Source organism: Tenrec ecaudatus, chromosome 10 (assembly GCF_050624435.1).
Source record: "Tenrec ecaudatus isolate mTenEca1 chromosome 10, mTenEca1.hap1, whole genome shotgun sequence".
Lineage (NCBI taxonomy): Eukaryota > Metazoa > Chordata > Mammalia > Afrosoricida > Tenrecidae > Tenrec > Tenrec ecaudatus.
In genome coordinates this window covers 30,144,194-30,157,017 of record NC_134539.1, presented here as the reverse complement: position 1 = coordinate 30,157,017, position 12,824 = coordinate 30,144,194, and the positions used below count along the sequence as shown (strand labels likewise).

The 12,824-nt window shown below is 41.5% G+C and overlaps 1 pseudogene; it reads left to right on the top strand.

The window, feature by feature from the left end:
• The first annotated feature begins 8,857 nt into the window (after positions 1 to 8,857).
• LOC142457845 (ubiquitin-conjugating enzyme E2 N pseudogene) lies at positions 8,858 to 9,355 on the top strand (annotated as a pseudogene).
• The last annotated feature ends 3,469 nt before the right edge of the window (positions 9,356 to 12,824 follow it).

Below are 12,824 nucleotides of genomic sequence, written 5' to 3'. Positions count from 1 at the left end.
TGGGTTTTGGATAACTTGCTAAATATTTCGAAAAGTTATTGGTAGGAAATGGTGAGACATATCAGAGCATGTAACAGGGAAGTGAAATAATGAGAACCTGACTTTAAAAGATTATCTGTGACAGTGAAGACTGATACAAGACCGTCAGGTTGTGTAGAGAGATCACTGACTACGTTAGAGAATTTGACATTGGAAATAACCCATGTTCTTTTTTCTACACATTAAAGTGTGGGCTAAACTGTTGGGTAATCTGTGAACTTTTTCCTTCTGAGTCTTCAGATCTCAATGACCTCTTCGAGAGGGATTGTGGGCACTTTCTATTTTTACTTCAATCCTTTACTCTCATCATGCCAGGAATCCAAGGGCCAGGAGTCTCTGAGTCTTTACCACACGCTGTGCTGAAAGTTCTCATTCCTCACTGAAAACCAACACTTTATATGGAGTGAAATTCCTTGCGCCAGGTCTCTGCCATGTACAGGATACATTTATTTCCAGAAGAGTTTTCAGGTTCCTGCTTACAGCCTTCTGGCCACCCATCAGTTTTCCATATAGCCACGGACATGTCTGAAATCTAGGAACTGAATGGAATGGACTCAGTGCCAGTGCCTTATTTTTTTTTTTAATCTTCTTTAAAATCTAACTCAAGATATTTCTCAGAAGGTACCTCAGTCCTGTAATTGCCTTTGACAGCCTGATTGTGGGTGTGTTCAACATGCCTAAAAGGCCTGAATCCCACTTGTGGAGGAGGGTTTCACACTGAGCTCTTGGCTGTATACAAAATATCTGGTGAACATAAAGTAAGAGAACACATAGCGTGTTATCTTTGTATACAGTTTGGTGCTGTCAATGGGTTTTCACATATTTGATCTTCACCAGAATATTGAGAGGTACATAGCATTTCCCGTCAGAGGAAGACATTTCCTACCATTCCGTTTCAAGGCTAAGAAGAGAGCGGGAGGTCAGAGGAGTGATGGGAGAAACCAGACCACATGGCAGCTGTCTGATCATCACCATGGGTTTTCACATATAACGTGAAATGAAAATGGAAGATAATAGAAAACGGAACCAATTTTGTAGTTGGCAGAACAGAGGAAGAAATTGGTGAAATGATGTGGAGGAGGCATGGACACAAGGATGCAGATAAAGAAAATAAGATGTTTGGAGAGGTGAGGTTTTCAAAGTGAGGTGGAGACACATATAAAGAAAGAAGAACCCCTCCTTATCTGAAAACCAGAATCAACATGCGGTTTCTGGAGGCAGGAACAAAATGAGACACCAAGTTCCTGCATTTTCTTCGAAAAGTTATATCTAGAAAAACGCAAGCAGCTAAAATATCATAGTTGAAAAATATATCTATTGCATTTGATTGGGTTTGTAGAACTTTAGTGTTCTACACTAACTTGTTTGTAGAAATCTAGCGTTCTAGTTGTGAGGAGGTGAGTGAGAAGACGCCCACCAGACTATGCAGAGGGCAGAGAATATTTCTACAGATATGTTTGTATGTGCTGAAACATATGCAGGGATATTGTAGAGCATATGGGGATGAAGTCTGAAGGTATCTTAGCCATACCCGAGGGAATGGATGGGTGGGCGATGCAGGTGCACAGTCTTGCAGCTCAATGGGCATCACATAGTCCACAAGCACAGTGTCCTACGCCCTAGCGTGGTTACGAGTGACTGAACTTTTAAAAGCTTGTGAGCAGCTACCCAGGATGCACATGTATGAGTGGGACTCAAATAACCCTGGAGTTCTGTTTTCAAAGCTATGAATCTTAAAACTCCTTTAAGCAAGACAACTGTATACCTTAAAAGTACTCTCCACTACCCTCAATACATTTGTCAAATCTGCGATTCCATTCTTAGATACATTTTTTTTTCTTAAAAAAACCATTCATTTTATTGGGGGCTCATAAATTCTTATCACAACCCATCCATCCATCCATTGTGTCAAGCTCATTTGTACATTTGTTGCCCTCATCATTCTCAAAGCTTTTTCTTTCTACTTGAGCCCTTGGGATCAGCTCCTCAGATTTCTTCCCCACATTTACTTCTGCATCTGCTTTGTCTTCAGCAATCGAGTTGGGAAGGTGAGCAGTTAGATACATTTTTCAAACTCATCTGTTTGGATGGCTGACAGCACCTCCTTTGTTTTTTCCTTCACCTCTTCTATGTCATCATACTGCTGTTCCTTCATGTCCCTCTTCATTTGTGGAAACACGAAGAAGTTGCAAGGAGTGAGGTCAGGTAAGTTGGGTGGGGCAAGAGAGGCATGCTGGTTTTTTGCCAAAAACTGGTGCACTGAGATGGCTACATGAGAAGGTGCATTTTCATGACAGCAAAACCAGTCTCACATCGGCCACAAAAAAGGCCCTTTTTGGTCACACACCATTATGCAATCTTTTTAGAACCTCTAAATAGAAAGCTTGATTAACAGTCTGACCTGGTGGAATGAACTCCCAATGCACCACGCGTCAACATTTCATCGGTTCCGGAAGTTTACAGATGTCCAGAAGGAAGCTTCTTATCAGCTGGCATTTCACCTTTTCTGAAATGAGAAAACCACTCCTCCACTTGAGTTTTTTCCTACAGTGCTGTCCTTGTAAACTGTGTTCAACATCACAATAGTTTCTGCACATTCTCCCCAAGCAGGAAGCAGAATGCCACAGCTGCAAACTCCTCTCTTCAATTGGCCATCACAAAAAATGAGGGTTGAGCAAAACTACTTTTATGAAAAAATTCACTGTGACCAGAGAGAACCTTCCCAGGTGATACCACTGGGCACACTAACTCAAAGCTAGTTGCTTGACGCTCACCCAGTGGGAAAAAAGCAGACTACAAAAGCTCCATCAGCGCAATTCTGTGTTTTTGGTGGGTACCGTTTAATGAGTCTCTTCTTTATCGAAATAAAGAAGAGTGAAGGAAATAAAAGATTCAAGGGAAGAACTAGTCCAAAGGGCTAAGCACCCATGGCATCAAGGATTCCGTTACCCTGAGAACAGAAGATCTGGAGGGGCCCGATGAGACCACTGCTAACTGCTTTGATGGGCTATCACAAAAAGGGTCTAGGCCAGCGGTTCTCAACCTGTGGGTTGTGACCCCTTTGGGGGTTGATTGGCCCTTTCACAGAGGCTGCCCGATTCATAACAGTAGCAAAATTACAGTTATGAGGTAGTAACGGAAATAATTGTATGGTTGGGAGGTCACCACAACATGAGGAACTGTATTAAAGGGTCACAGACTTAGGAAGGTTGAGAACTGAGAACCACTTTATCTAGACAGAAAAGGAAGCAAGCAAAGAAACAAACCAAACAAACTGAACAGCATGAAAAAGACCAGACTTACTGGCCTGATAGAGACTGAGGCCCATAGATAACTTTAAGTCCGGAATTGAACTCATCTTGGGGACAACTTTCATTTACACAAGAGACTGACTCATGCCCAGTAGGCAGGAAGGGCAGTAAAGACAGACGTGGAAACGGTGAGACCCGGGGAGAAGTGGAAGGACTGCGATAAATGTCCTGTAACCAAATAGATACACATTGTTGAGAAAATCATTTGCTCTGTAAACGTTCACTGAACTACAACTTACAAAAGAAATGTAGGGTTCTATTGTTAAAATCCATAATTAAATCTATAGTAATATCATATTGAATATAAGCCACACAATTGTTTTCTATGTCACCCAAAGAATTTTAAAAACAACAAAACTCTGGTGATACATATGACAAACCAGGAATTATAATATCTGATTTCAAAGAAGATAAAATATTTCAAAAAATGTATTTCAGAATAACTGAATGACATTAATTATATATATATTTTATGTGAGGAAAATCTTAGTACCCTAATTGATGAGAGAAGATTTACCTGACAAAGATTACCTGACAAAAATAAGTCTGACAAAGATCTTGTATTCAGAATATTTTAAAATTTTTTCAATTTTTGCTATTTTCATATTCTCTTTGTTTTTTAATTAAATACCTTTATTGAGGACGCTTACATATCCTGTCACAATCCATACATTCATCAAGTGTGTCAAGCACATTTGCACATATGCCACCATCATGATTTTCAAAGCATTCTCTTCCCACTTGAGCCCCTGATATCAGCTCCCGTTTCTTCTCCCTCCTTCCCCCACCCTCCCTCATGAACCCTTGATAAGTTTATATTATTATTTTCATATCTTAAATCATCCTCCATCTGCCCTCACCCACTTTTCCATTGTTCATCCCTCTAAGTGGGGCTTTTAGGTTGGTCCTTGTGATGGATTCCCCCTTTCCCCCACACCCTCCCCTCATCCTCCTAGTATCTCTACTCTCCTTGTTGGCCCTGCGGGGTTTATCTATCCTGGATTCCTGTGTTTCGGGCTTTTATCTGTAGCAATGTACATGCTCTGGTCTAATGCAATTTGTAAGGTTGAATTGAAGTCATGATAGTGGGGGGAAGGAAGCACCAAAGAGCTAGAGGAAAGTTGTGTGTTTCATCGGTGCTATACTGCACCCTGACTGGCTCATCTCTTCTCTATGACCACTCTCTGAGGGGATGTCCAAATGTCTACATATGGGCTTTGAGCCTCCACTTCATGACCTACCTCCCCCCGCCCCCATTCAAATAGAGTATGATTTTGTTCTGGGATATTCAGAATATTTTAAGGATTTCTACAACTCCACAGAACTGTTTTCACAGAAAAATACATATATCTGAGTAGCCAAGATCTATTTAAAATGTTTCAGAGCGAATATGTCCCTTAGAGGGTGCACCTGATCTAAGCCATGGCGTTTTCAATGGCCTCCTATGCCTGGGAGAGCTAGATACAGAACAATGAAGCCCACAGGAGAAGTGCTGCATTTTAATTATGGCATCAGTGAAGAATACCAAAAGTCCCACGGAGTTTCGGGAAAAGTACAGCTAGAAGGTTCTTTAGAAGCGAGTTTGGTGAGACTGGATCTCATGTCATTTGGACATGCTCTCAGGAGAGACCAGTGCCTGGAAAAAAGACACCATGCCCTCATGCTTGGTAAAGTCCGGGGTCAGCATGCCAAGATTAAGACCTTTGAATGGGATGGATTGACAGTGCTAGAGTGATGGGTTCAAATGTACTCACAATGGTGAGGATGATGCAGGGCCTGGCATTGTGTTGTTCTATTGTACATATTGTCACCATGAGTCGATCACACCTAACAACAACAAGTAGCCAATAAGAGATAATAATGGTTCAATCATATTGTTTTCAAGGGAGTGGAAATGTAAACTTGAATGTCACAAGACACCACCGCATAGGCCCCAGAAGGGCTAAAATGAAAGAACGGAGAGTACGCAGAGTTGGTGAGGCTGTGGAACAACTGAAGCTCTCCTGTCACACTGAAGGGGATGTTAAATGGTGCTGCCGCTGGGGACATTGTCTCTCAGTGTCTAATAAAGACGAACACTCCTTTACCCTTTGTCCCAACAGTTTCACTCATGGAGCACATACGTGTAGCAGGAACCACGTGCCTGCATTTTCTAGTAGTGTTTGTTCTTAGCCACAAATGTGAAAAAAAAAACTCCAAGAATCTTTTAACACTAAAAATGGACAAATTAATGTTAGTATATTCAATTAATGGCATCGAGAACAAATGAGGTACTGCTACACCTAATAGGACTGGTGATTCCCACAAATTCATAGTGAGAGAAAAAGAGAAATGGATCCATACTGGGTTGCTCTTGATTAATAAGCTGACGTTGATGCGTCAACCCCCAGTGGCACTGTGGGGGAAAGGCCTGTTAATCCTCGTTGGTAAAAACTGCAGCCAATGAAATGCACAGAGCAGCTCTGCTACGTCACCCAGGGCGCCGCCATGGGCTGGAGTCAGCCTGATGGTACAGGGTTTGTTTCGTGCTATTTATGCGGATTTCAGAAGTAGGCAAACTTGGTTAAAATCTAACACCTTATCATCTCATCTTCCTTTTGACCCATTTTAAATTTCAGTTTTTAATATTTCCTACTTTCGTTTAGATTGACATTATTCTCTCCTTTGTTTTTCTGGTGTGTGTGTGTGTGTGTGTGTGTGTGAGTGTGTGTGTGTGTGTGTGTGTGTGCTTTATGTGATTTTCCGTGTGTGTCCAAGTAAACCTAGAGAGACAGTACCTGGATTAGTAATTACCCAGGGGAGAGGCAGGGGAGGTTGGGGAGAAATGAGGAGTGAACAGTGACTATGAGAATAAAAAGGTGTGAATTGTTTGTGGTGGTGATTGCACGTTCTTCTTAATAAGATAGAATGATTAAATTGTGTGACCTGTGTCTTATATGTCAATAAAACTATTAAAAGATAAGCAGGCAACATTAATTTTTGTTGATCGAAGTCAGGATAAAGGTTATTTCTGGGAGAACTCTTAATGACTGGGATGTTGAAAAAGGTGGGTTTCTTGGGTGCTGGTAATCTATTTTTTTATTCTGGGTAGTAATTATGTGGATGTGTTCACTTTGTATATCTCTTGCAATTCAATAAAATATTAAAAACTAATTAGATTCTGGATGACATGTAATATAATTTATCTTTAAAGTTCTCAAAGGGAATGTCAAATCTATATTGAAGATTCATAATGGAAATGTTACTTGATGCTATTTTTACCTCTTAGTAACATGTATCAACTGCCTTAGAATGAGAGGCAATAAATTAGATTAAATGTATGGTCAAATTGAAATTAAAATCTGAAGATGGATCACCTATGCTTAGTACATATCAGGATAGGTTATTTGATTATATGCAGGAAAATAATATAGACATAATGCACTTTGAGATGGTAAAATGTCAGAAATGACTACAGGCTGGATGCAGATCTCTGAAAAACATGTGGAGTGAGACACTTTCTTTTTATTCCAAGTGGAGGTGGAATTGTTTAGTTTCTTTATTTGTTTTAAGTATAAGGTATTATTATACCTTATTAAATCCTACTTGAAAGACAGATGGAAATATTCATGTTTAGACTCATTTTTCAATTTGGTCACACAGTGAAATCTTTCCCCTGTGTTGTGTGAGAAGGGAATTGAAGAGCAAATTCCTTTCTCCAGAACCTTAAAGCCAACGTCTGCTGCTCCGTCTCTCTAGTTAGCAGAACCGCTGGAATGACTAGTCCTGGCACGAGGGACTCTGCCCTTCCACCACTATGCCAGATGGACTTTCCCACGACAGCAGTGTATGATCAACCACTCATGCCGGTAAAAACAAACAAAACCCAAAACAAAACCAAAACCATAAATGCCAGCAGATAGTTTGCTAAAATGGAAAATTTACAAACACTGAAAGGAAATGCAAATGCCACGTTTTCATCGTCGTCTGTGAACTGTTTTGTAACTGATGGAAACACTCTTGTGGTGATTTTTAATTATGAAAAGTTATTATACATGTCTAGTGTGAGTTGGGAGGCGGGGGGAGCGCAGAGAAAAGAATTGTTCTATCTTGTCAAAGAATTTAAAGTGGAAAGGCAGAAACATCTTATTTCCCTCCATGTTTCAGTAAACCGATATTTGTACATTTTTTGTACTTGTGTGTGTTTCTGTCAAAATTAAAAATGCCCAAGGGGACCTACAGAAGTAGGTGATTTTCCCTGACATTCTCCACCAGTGTTCATTGTCTCAGGGAAAACTTCAAAGGCGATGTTTGTTCCTTTCTAAGAGACTTTGAAAATGGAAGAGAAAATTGAGAGGAGAAAAAGCCCACAAAGAAGGCATCTTCCAGACATGCACACTGAAGGCCATTTCCTTTTACACTGGTCTGATTATCCCTTTGCTCGATGCATGGTCTCAGATCGCCCGCTTCTGCTCCGTCTGGACCACCACACTCCGGCAAGCCACCACACCCTCCTGAAATGTTGGCAGAGTCTTCTAGCCAGCCATCCAATTCCATTCCACCCTCTCCTGATCCTTTCTTCACTCAAGAGGCAGAATGAGGCTTTTCAGGCCAAGGGGCATTATGACATTTTCATGCTTAGGAATCTTGAACGAAACCACATTGTATTAAGGATGAAAATCAAATTCATAATTGTGTCCGCCATGGGCCTACTTATTCTGTCTCCCCTCAAAACACTGTCACCTTTACATCCTGCTCAAACCACAAAGAAGTTCTATTTTCTCATATTCTGGAAACTCTTTCACATCCCCGAAAGTTTGTTTCTACTTGGGCCAACTGAATTCCCATTTTTTTCTCATCCACGAATCTACTTGTTTGCCAGTTTGTCGTAGTGTAGTGGCTTGTGTGTTGCTATGATGCCAGAAGCTGTCACTCATATTTCAAATGTCAGCAGTCACCCAAAGTGAACAGGTTTCAGTGGAGTTTCCAGACTAAGAACAGACAACAAAAAAGTATTCGGTTCCCCACTCCAGAGGAAGAAGTCGTTGAAAATTTATGAATAAATCTGAAGAATTTTCAAATACTGAAAGCCTAAGCCTAGGAAGTAGAATGTTGTTAGAGATACTGCTGGCAAATGGGCCCTTCAGCTCTGAGGACACTTGAAAAGTGAGTGTCCTGAAAAAGGGCTGATTTCTTGGAGGAGAGGTGACCGTGGTGAAGTGAGCCTGGGGAAGGCCACACAGTGGAAACTTCATGGTCTTCATCTGCTGATTGGACATTACTCAAAGCAGAGAAACAGCTGCAAAAATCTTCTAATGATTGGAACTTTGAATGTACAAAGTATGAATTTAGGAAAATCGATGTAGTCTAAAGGAAATGGAATGCATGAGATTGATATCCTAGGCACTGGCGAGTTGAAATGCACTGGTTTTGGCTATTTTGATTAAGAAAATCAGAGTACTTCCACTCGTGCGTGAGGCGAGCAGAGCCGGAGACGAGACCCGAGGCCGAACGCAGGATCTGACAAAATGGCCGGGCTGCCCCGCAGGATTATCAAGGAAACCCAGCGTTTGCTGGCAGAACCAGTTCCTGGCACTAAAGCAGAACCAGATGAGAGCAACGCCCGTTATTTTCATGTGGTCATTGCGGGGCCCCCAGGACTCCCCCTTTGAGGGAGGGGCTTTTAAACTTGAACTATTCCTTCCAGAAGAATAGCCAATGGCAGCTCCTAAAGTACGTCTCATGACCAAAATTTATCACCCTAACGTAGACAAGTTGGGAAGACTATGTTTAGATATTTTGAAAGATAAGTGGTCCCCGGCACTGCAGATCCGCCCAGTTCTGCTGTCGATCCAGGCTTTGCTAAGTGCTCCCAATCCAGATGATCCATTAGCAAATGATGTAGCTGAGCAGTGGAAGACCAGCAAAGCCCAGGCCATGGAAACAGCTAGAGCATGGACTAGACTATATGCCATGAATAATATTTAAGTCGATCTGATCATCAAGTGTGCATCACTTCTCCTGTTCTGCCATGACTTCTTCCTTGTTTTGTTTGCATTTAATGGACACACTCTTAGAACCATTACTGAATAAAAGCCCAGACATCTTCAGTCTTTTGGTGGTTAAATGCACATTCGCAAATCTGTGTTGTCCTGATTCACTGTTGTAAAGCATGAGCAGAAGCTAGAAGTATCATTTGGATTGTCGTTAACTGTGGAAAAGCAGTGGCCCCTCTGCTTTTATCCATTTCCTCCCCCATCATGGTCTAAGTATAAAGCACTGGGAATGAAGGTAGTTGTCAGGGTTAGCTGCAGGGGTGTGGATGTTTTTCTTTATTTTTTATTTTGAGGTGGGAGAGGTAGTTTTCAATTTATGGGCTCCTTTCCCCCCCTTTCCGGTGATCTAATTGCATTGGTTAAAAGCAGCTAACCAGTTGTTCTTTAGAATATACCCTCTAGCCAAGTCTAACTTTATTTAGACACTGTAGTTGGACAAGCTGGATTGTTTGAACCAAAATGGGAACATTAAACATCACAGCCCTCCCTAATACCATTGTGACTTTGCTGTCAAGTGTAGACTCCTCACTTCAAAAAAAGGCTTGTGACCATTTTGTATGGTTTGTCTGGAAACTTATGTAAATCTTATGTTTTAGTAAAATATTTTTTGTTATTCTAAAAAAAATCATATGATTTACTATGATGGGAATACTGTAATCAAGAGGATGGTATGGCATTCATTGTCAGAAGGGATCTTGCGAAATCCATCTTGAAGTACAATGCTATCTGTATATCTATCAATCAATAAAACTATAATTCAACTATACGCGCCACCACCAAGAGCTAGTGATAAAGAAATTCAAGAATTCTACTAACAACTTCGGTTGGAAATTGATCAAACATGCAATCAAGATGCATTGATAGTTATTGGTGATTTGAATGCCAAAGTTGGAAACAAAGAGTGAGGAACAGTGGTTGGAAAATATGGATTTGGTGATAGAAACGAAGGTGCAGGTCACATGATAGGATTTTGCAAAACCAATGTTTTTTTCATAGCAAATACCTTTTTCAACAACACAAAAAGCAGCTATACACGGGACGTCCCCAGATGGAATACATATAAATCAAATGGACATTATCTGTGGGAAGACATGCCGGATCAGCTCAATATCAGCAGCTCAAACAAGACTAGAGGCTGTCTGCTGAAGAGACCATCAATTGCTCATATGTGCGTTCAGGATACAGCTGAAGAAAATTGAAACCAGTGCACAGGAGCCCAAATATCATTTTGAATCTATCCCACCAGAATTTCATGAACATCGTAAGAACAGATTTAACTCATTGAACACTGGAGAGAAGACCCGCTGAGCTGTGGGAGGACAGCAAGACCATTATTCATGGAGAAAGAACACAGTTAATAAAAAGAAAGACAGAAAGGGTCCAAGTGGATGTCGGAAGAGACTCTGAAATGTGCTATTAATCGTCGAGTAGCTAAAGCAAGTGGGAGAAAGGATGAAGTCAAGGAGCCGAAGAGAAATTTCAAAGGGCAGCTCAAGAAGACAAAGCCCAAATACAATGATGAAATATACAAGGTATTAGAATTCAAAAACCAAAAGGGATGAACATGCCTAGCTATCTGAAATTGAAAGAACTAAAGAAAAAACAAATCCAAGCCTTCAATTGCACTTTTGAAAGATTCCATAGGCAAAATATTGAATGCTGCTGGAAGCATGAAGAGAAGATGGGCAGAGTACACAGCCCCGGTACCAAAAGGACTAGTCGACAATCCGCCATTTCAGAAGGTAGCATATGGGCAAGTACCAATGGTGCTTAAGGGAGAAGTTTAAATTGAACTGAATTGACTAGCCAAAAATAAGGCTTCAGGAATTGATGGAATGATTGAAATACTTCAGCACGCTGATGAAGCATTGGAAGCACCCACTCATCTGTGCCAGGAAATTCAGAAGACAGCTATCTGGCCAACTGAAGGGAAGGAATTCATTTTTGTGCGTATTCTAAAGAAAGGTGACCCAACAGATTGCTCCAAACTATGGAACGATATCATCGATATCATTGCACACAAGGTACACAAGTGTAATTTTGCTTAAGATCATCCAACAGCTGGCGCAGCAGTACATTGACAGGGAATCACCGGAATTTCAGGCCTGACTCCGAGGAGGACGTGGAACAAGAGCTGTCATTGTTGATGTCAAATGGATCTTGGCTTAAAGCAGAGACTATCAGAAATATATTAATCGTATACACTCAAGTATAAGCCGGTCCGAATATCAGCTGAGGCACCCAATTTTACCATGAAAACTGCACAGAAATGCTCTGAGAAGCTTGGCTTATATACGAGTATGTACGGTCCTCATGTTTCACTGACTGTGCTAAGGCATCCGACTGTGTGGAGCTTCACAGACTCTGTATGACCTTGAGGAAAACGGGAATTCCAGACACTTCACTGTGCTCATTTGGAACTTGCACATGGATCAAGAGCCAGTTGTGCAAACAGAACGAGGGCCTGGTTTAAAATCAGGAAAGGTATGCATCAGGGTTGTATACTCTCACATAATTCGTCAATTTATAAGCTGAGCAAATCATCTGAGAAGCTGGTGACACAAAGAGTGCAGCATCAGGCTTCTGAAGAACCTGTGGTACGTAGATGACACACCTTGCTCGCCGAAAGTGAGGAGGACTTGAGCTACTTGCTGATGAAGATCAAGGATTGAAGCATTCAGTATGTATTACAACTCAAGGTAAGAAAGACCCAAGTCCTCACAACTGTATCAGTAGATAATATCATGATAAATGGAGAAAAAGTTGAAGTCGTCAAGGATTTTGTCTTGTTTGGGTCTACCATCAATGCTCATGGAAGCACTAGTCAGGAGATCAAAAGTACCTGCTGCCCAAGATTTCTGTAGAGTATTGAAGAGCAAAGATGTTACTTTCAGGGACTAAGGTGTCCCTGACCCCAGCCATGATATTCTTAATTGCATCATATACATGCTAAAGTTGGACACTGGATACAGAAGACTGTAGAATATACACATTTGTGGGGCTGGAGAAGAATACCGAGTGTCGTGGAGTGCTACAAACCCATCGGGATGGCATGATTTCAGCTTATGTACTTTGGACATCTTGTCAGGAGAGACCAGTCCCTGGAGAAGGACATCATGTTTAGAAAAGTGTGGGGGCGGCCACCAAGGGGAAGGCCCTGGAGCAGATGGACTGACACCTGGCTGCAGTAGTGGACGCAGGTAGAGGAACGACTGTGAGGATGCACAGGACCGTGCAGTGTTTTGTTCTGTGGTGCACAGGGTCACTGCGGGTGGGAGCTGACTCAATGGCACCTAGCAACAACAATTCAAATCAGTTCTCTCCAGATTGTTTCCTTCCCTCTGTGTATTCATTCCTGTGTGCGTTTGTTTCCTTGTCCGCTTGTTTCAAAGACCAGTGGTTCTCAACCTGTGGGGCACGACCCCTTTGGGGGGGCCTG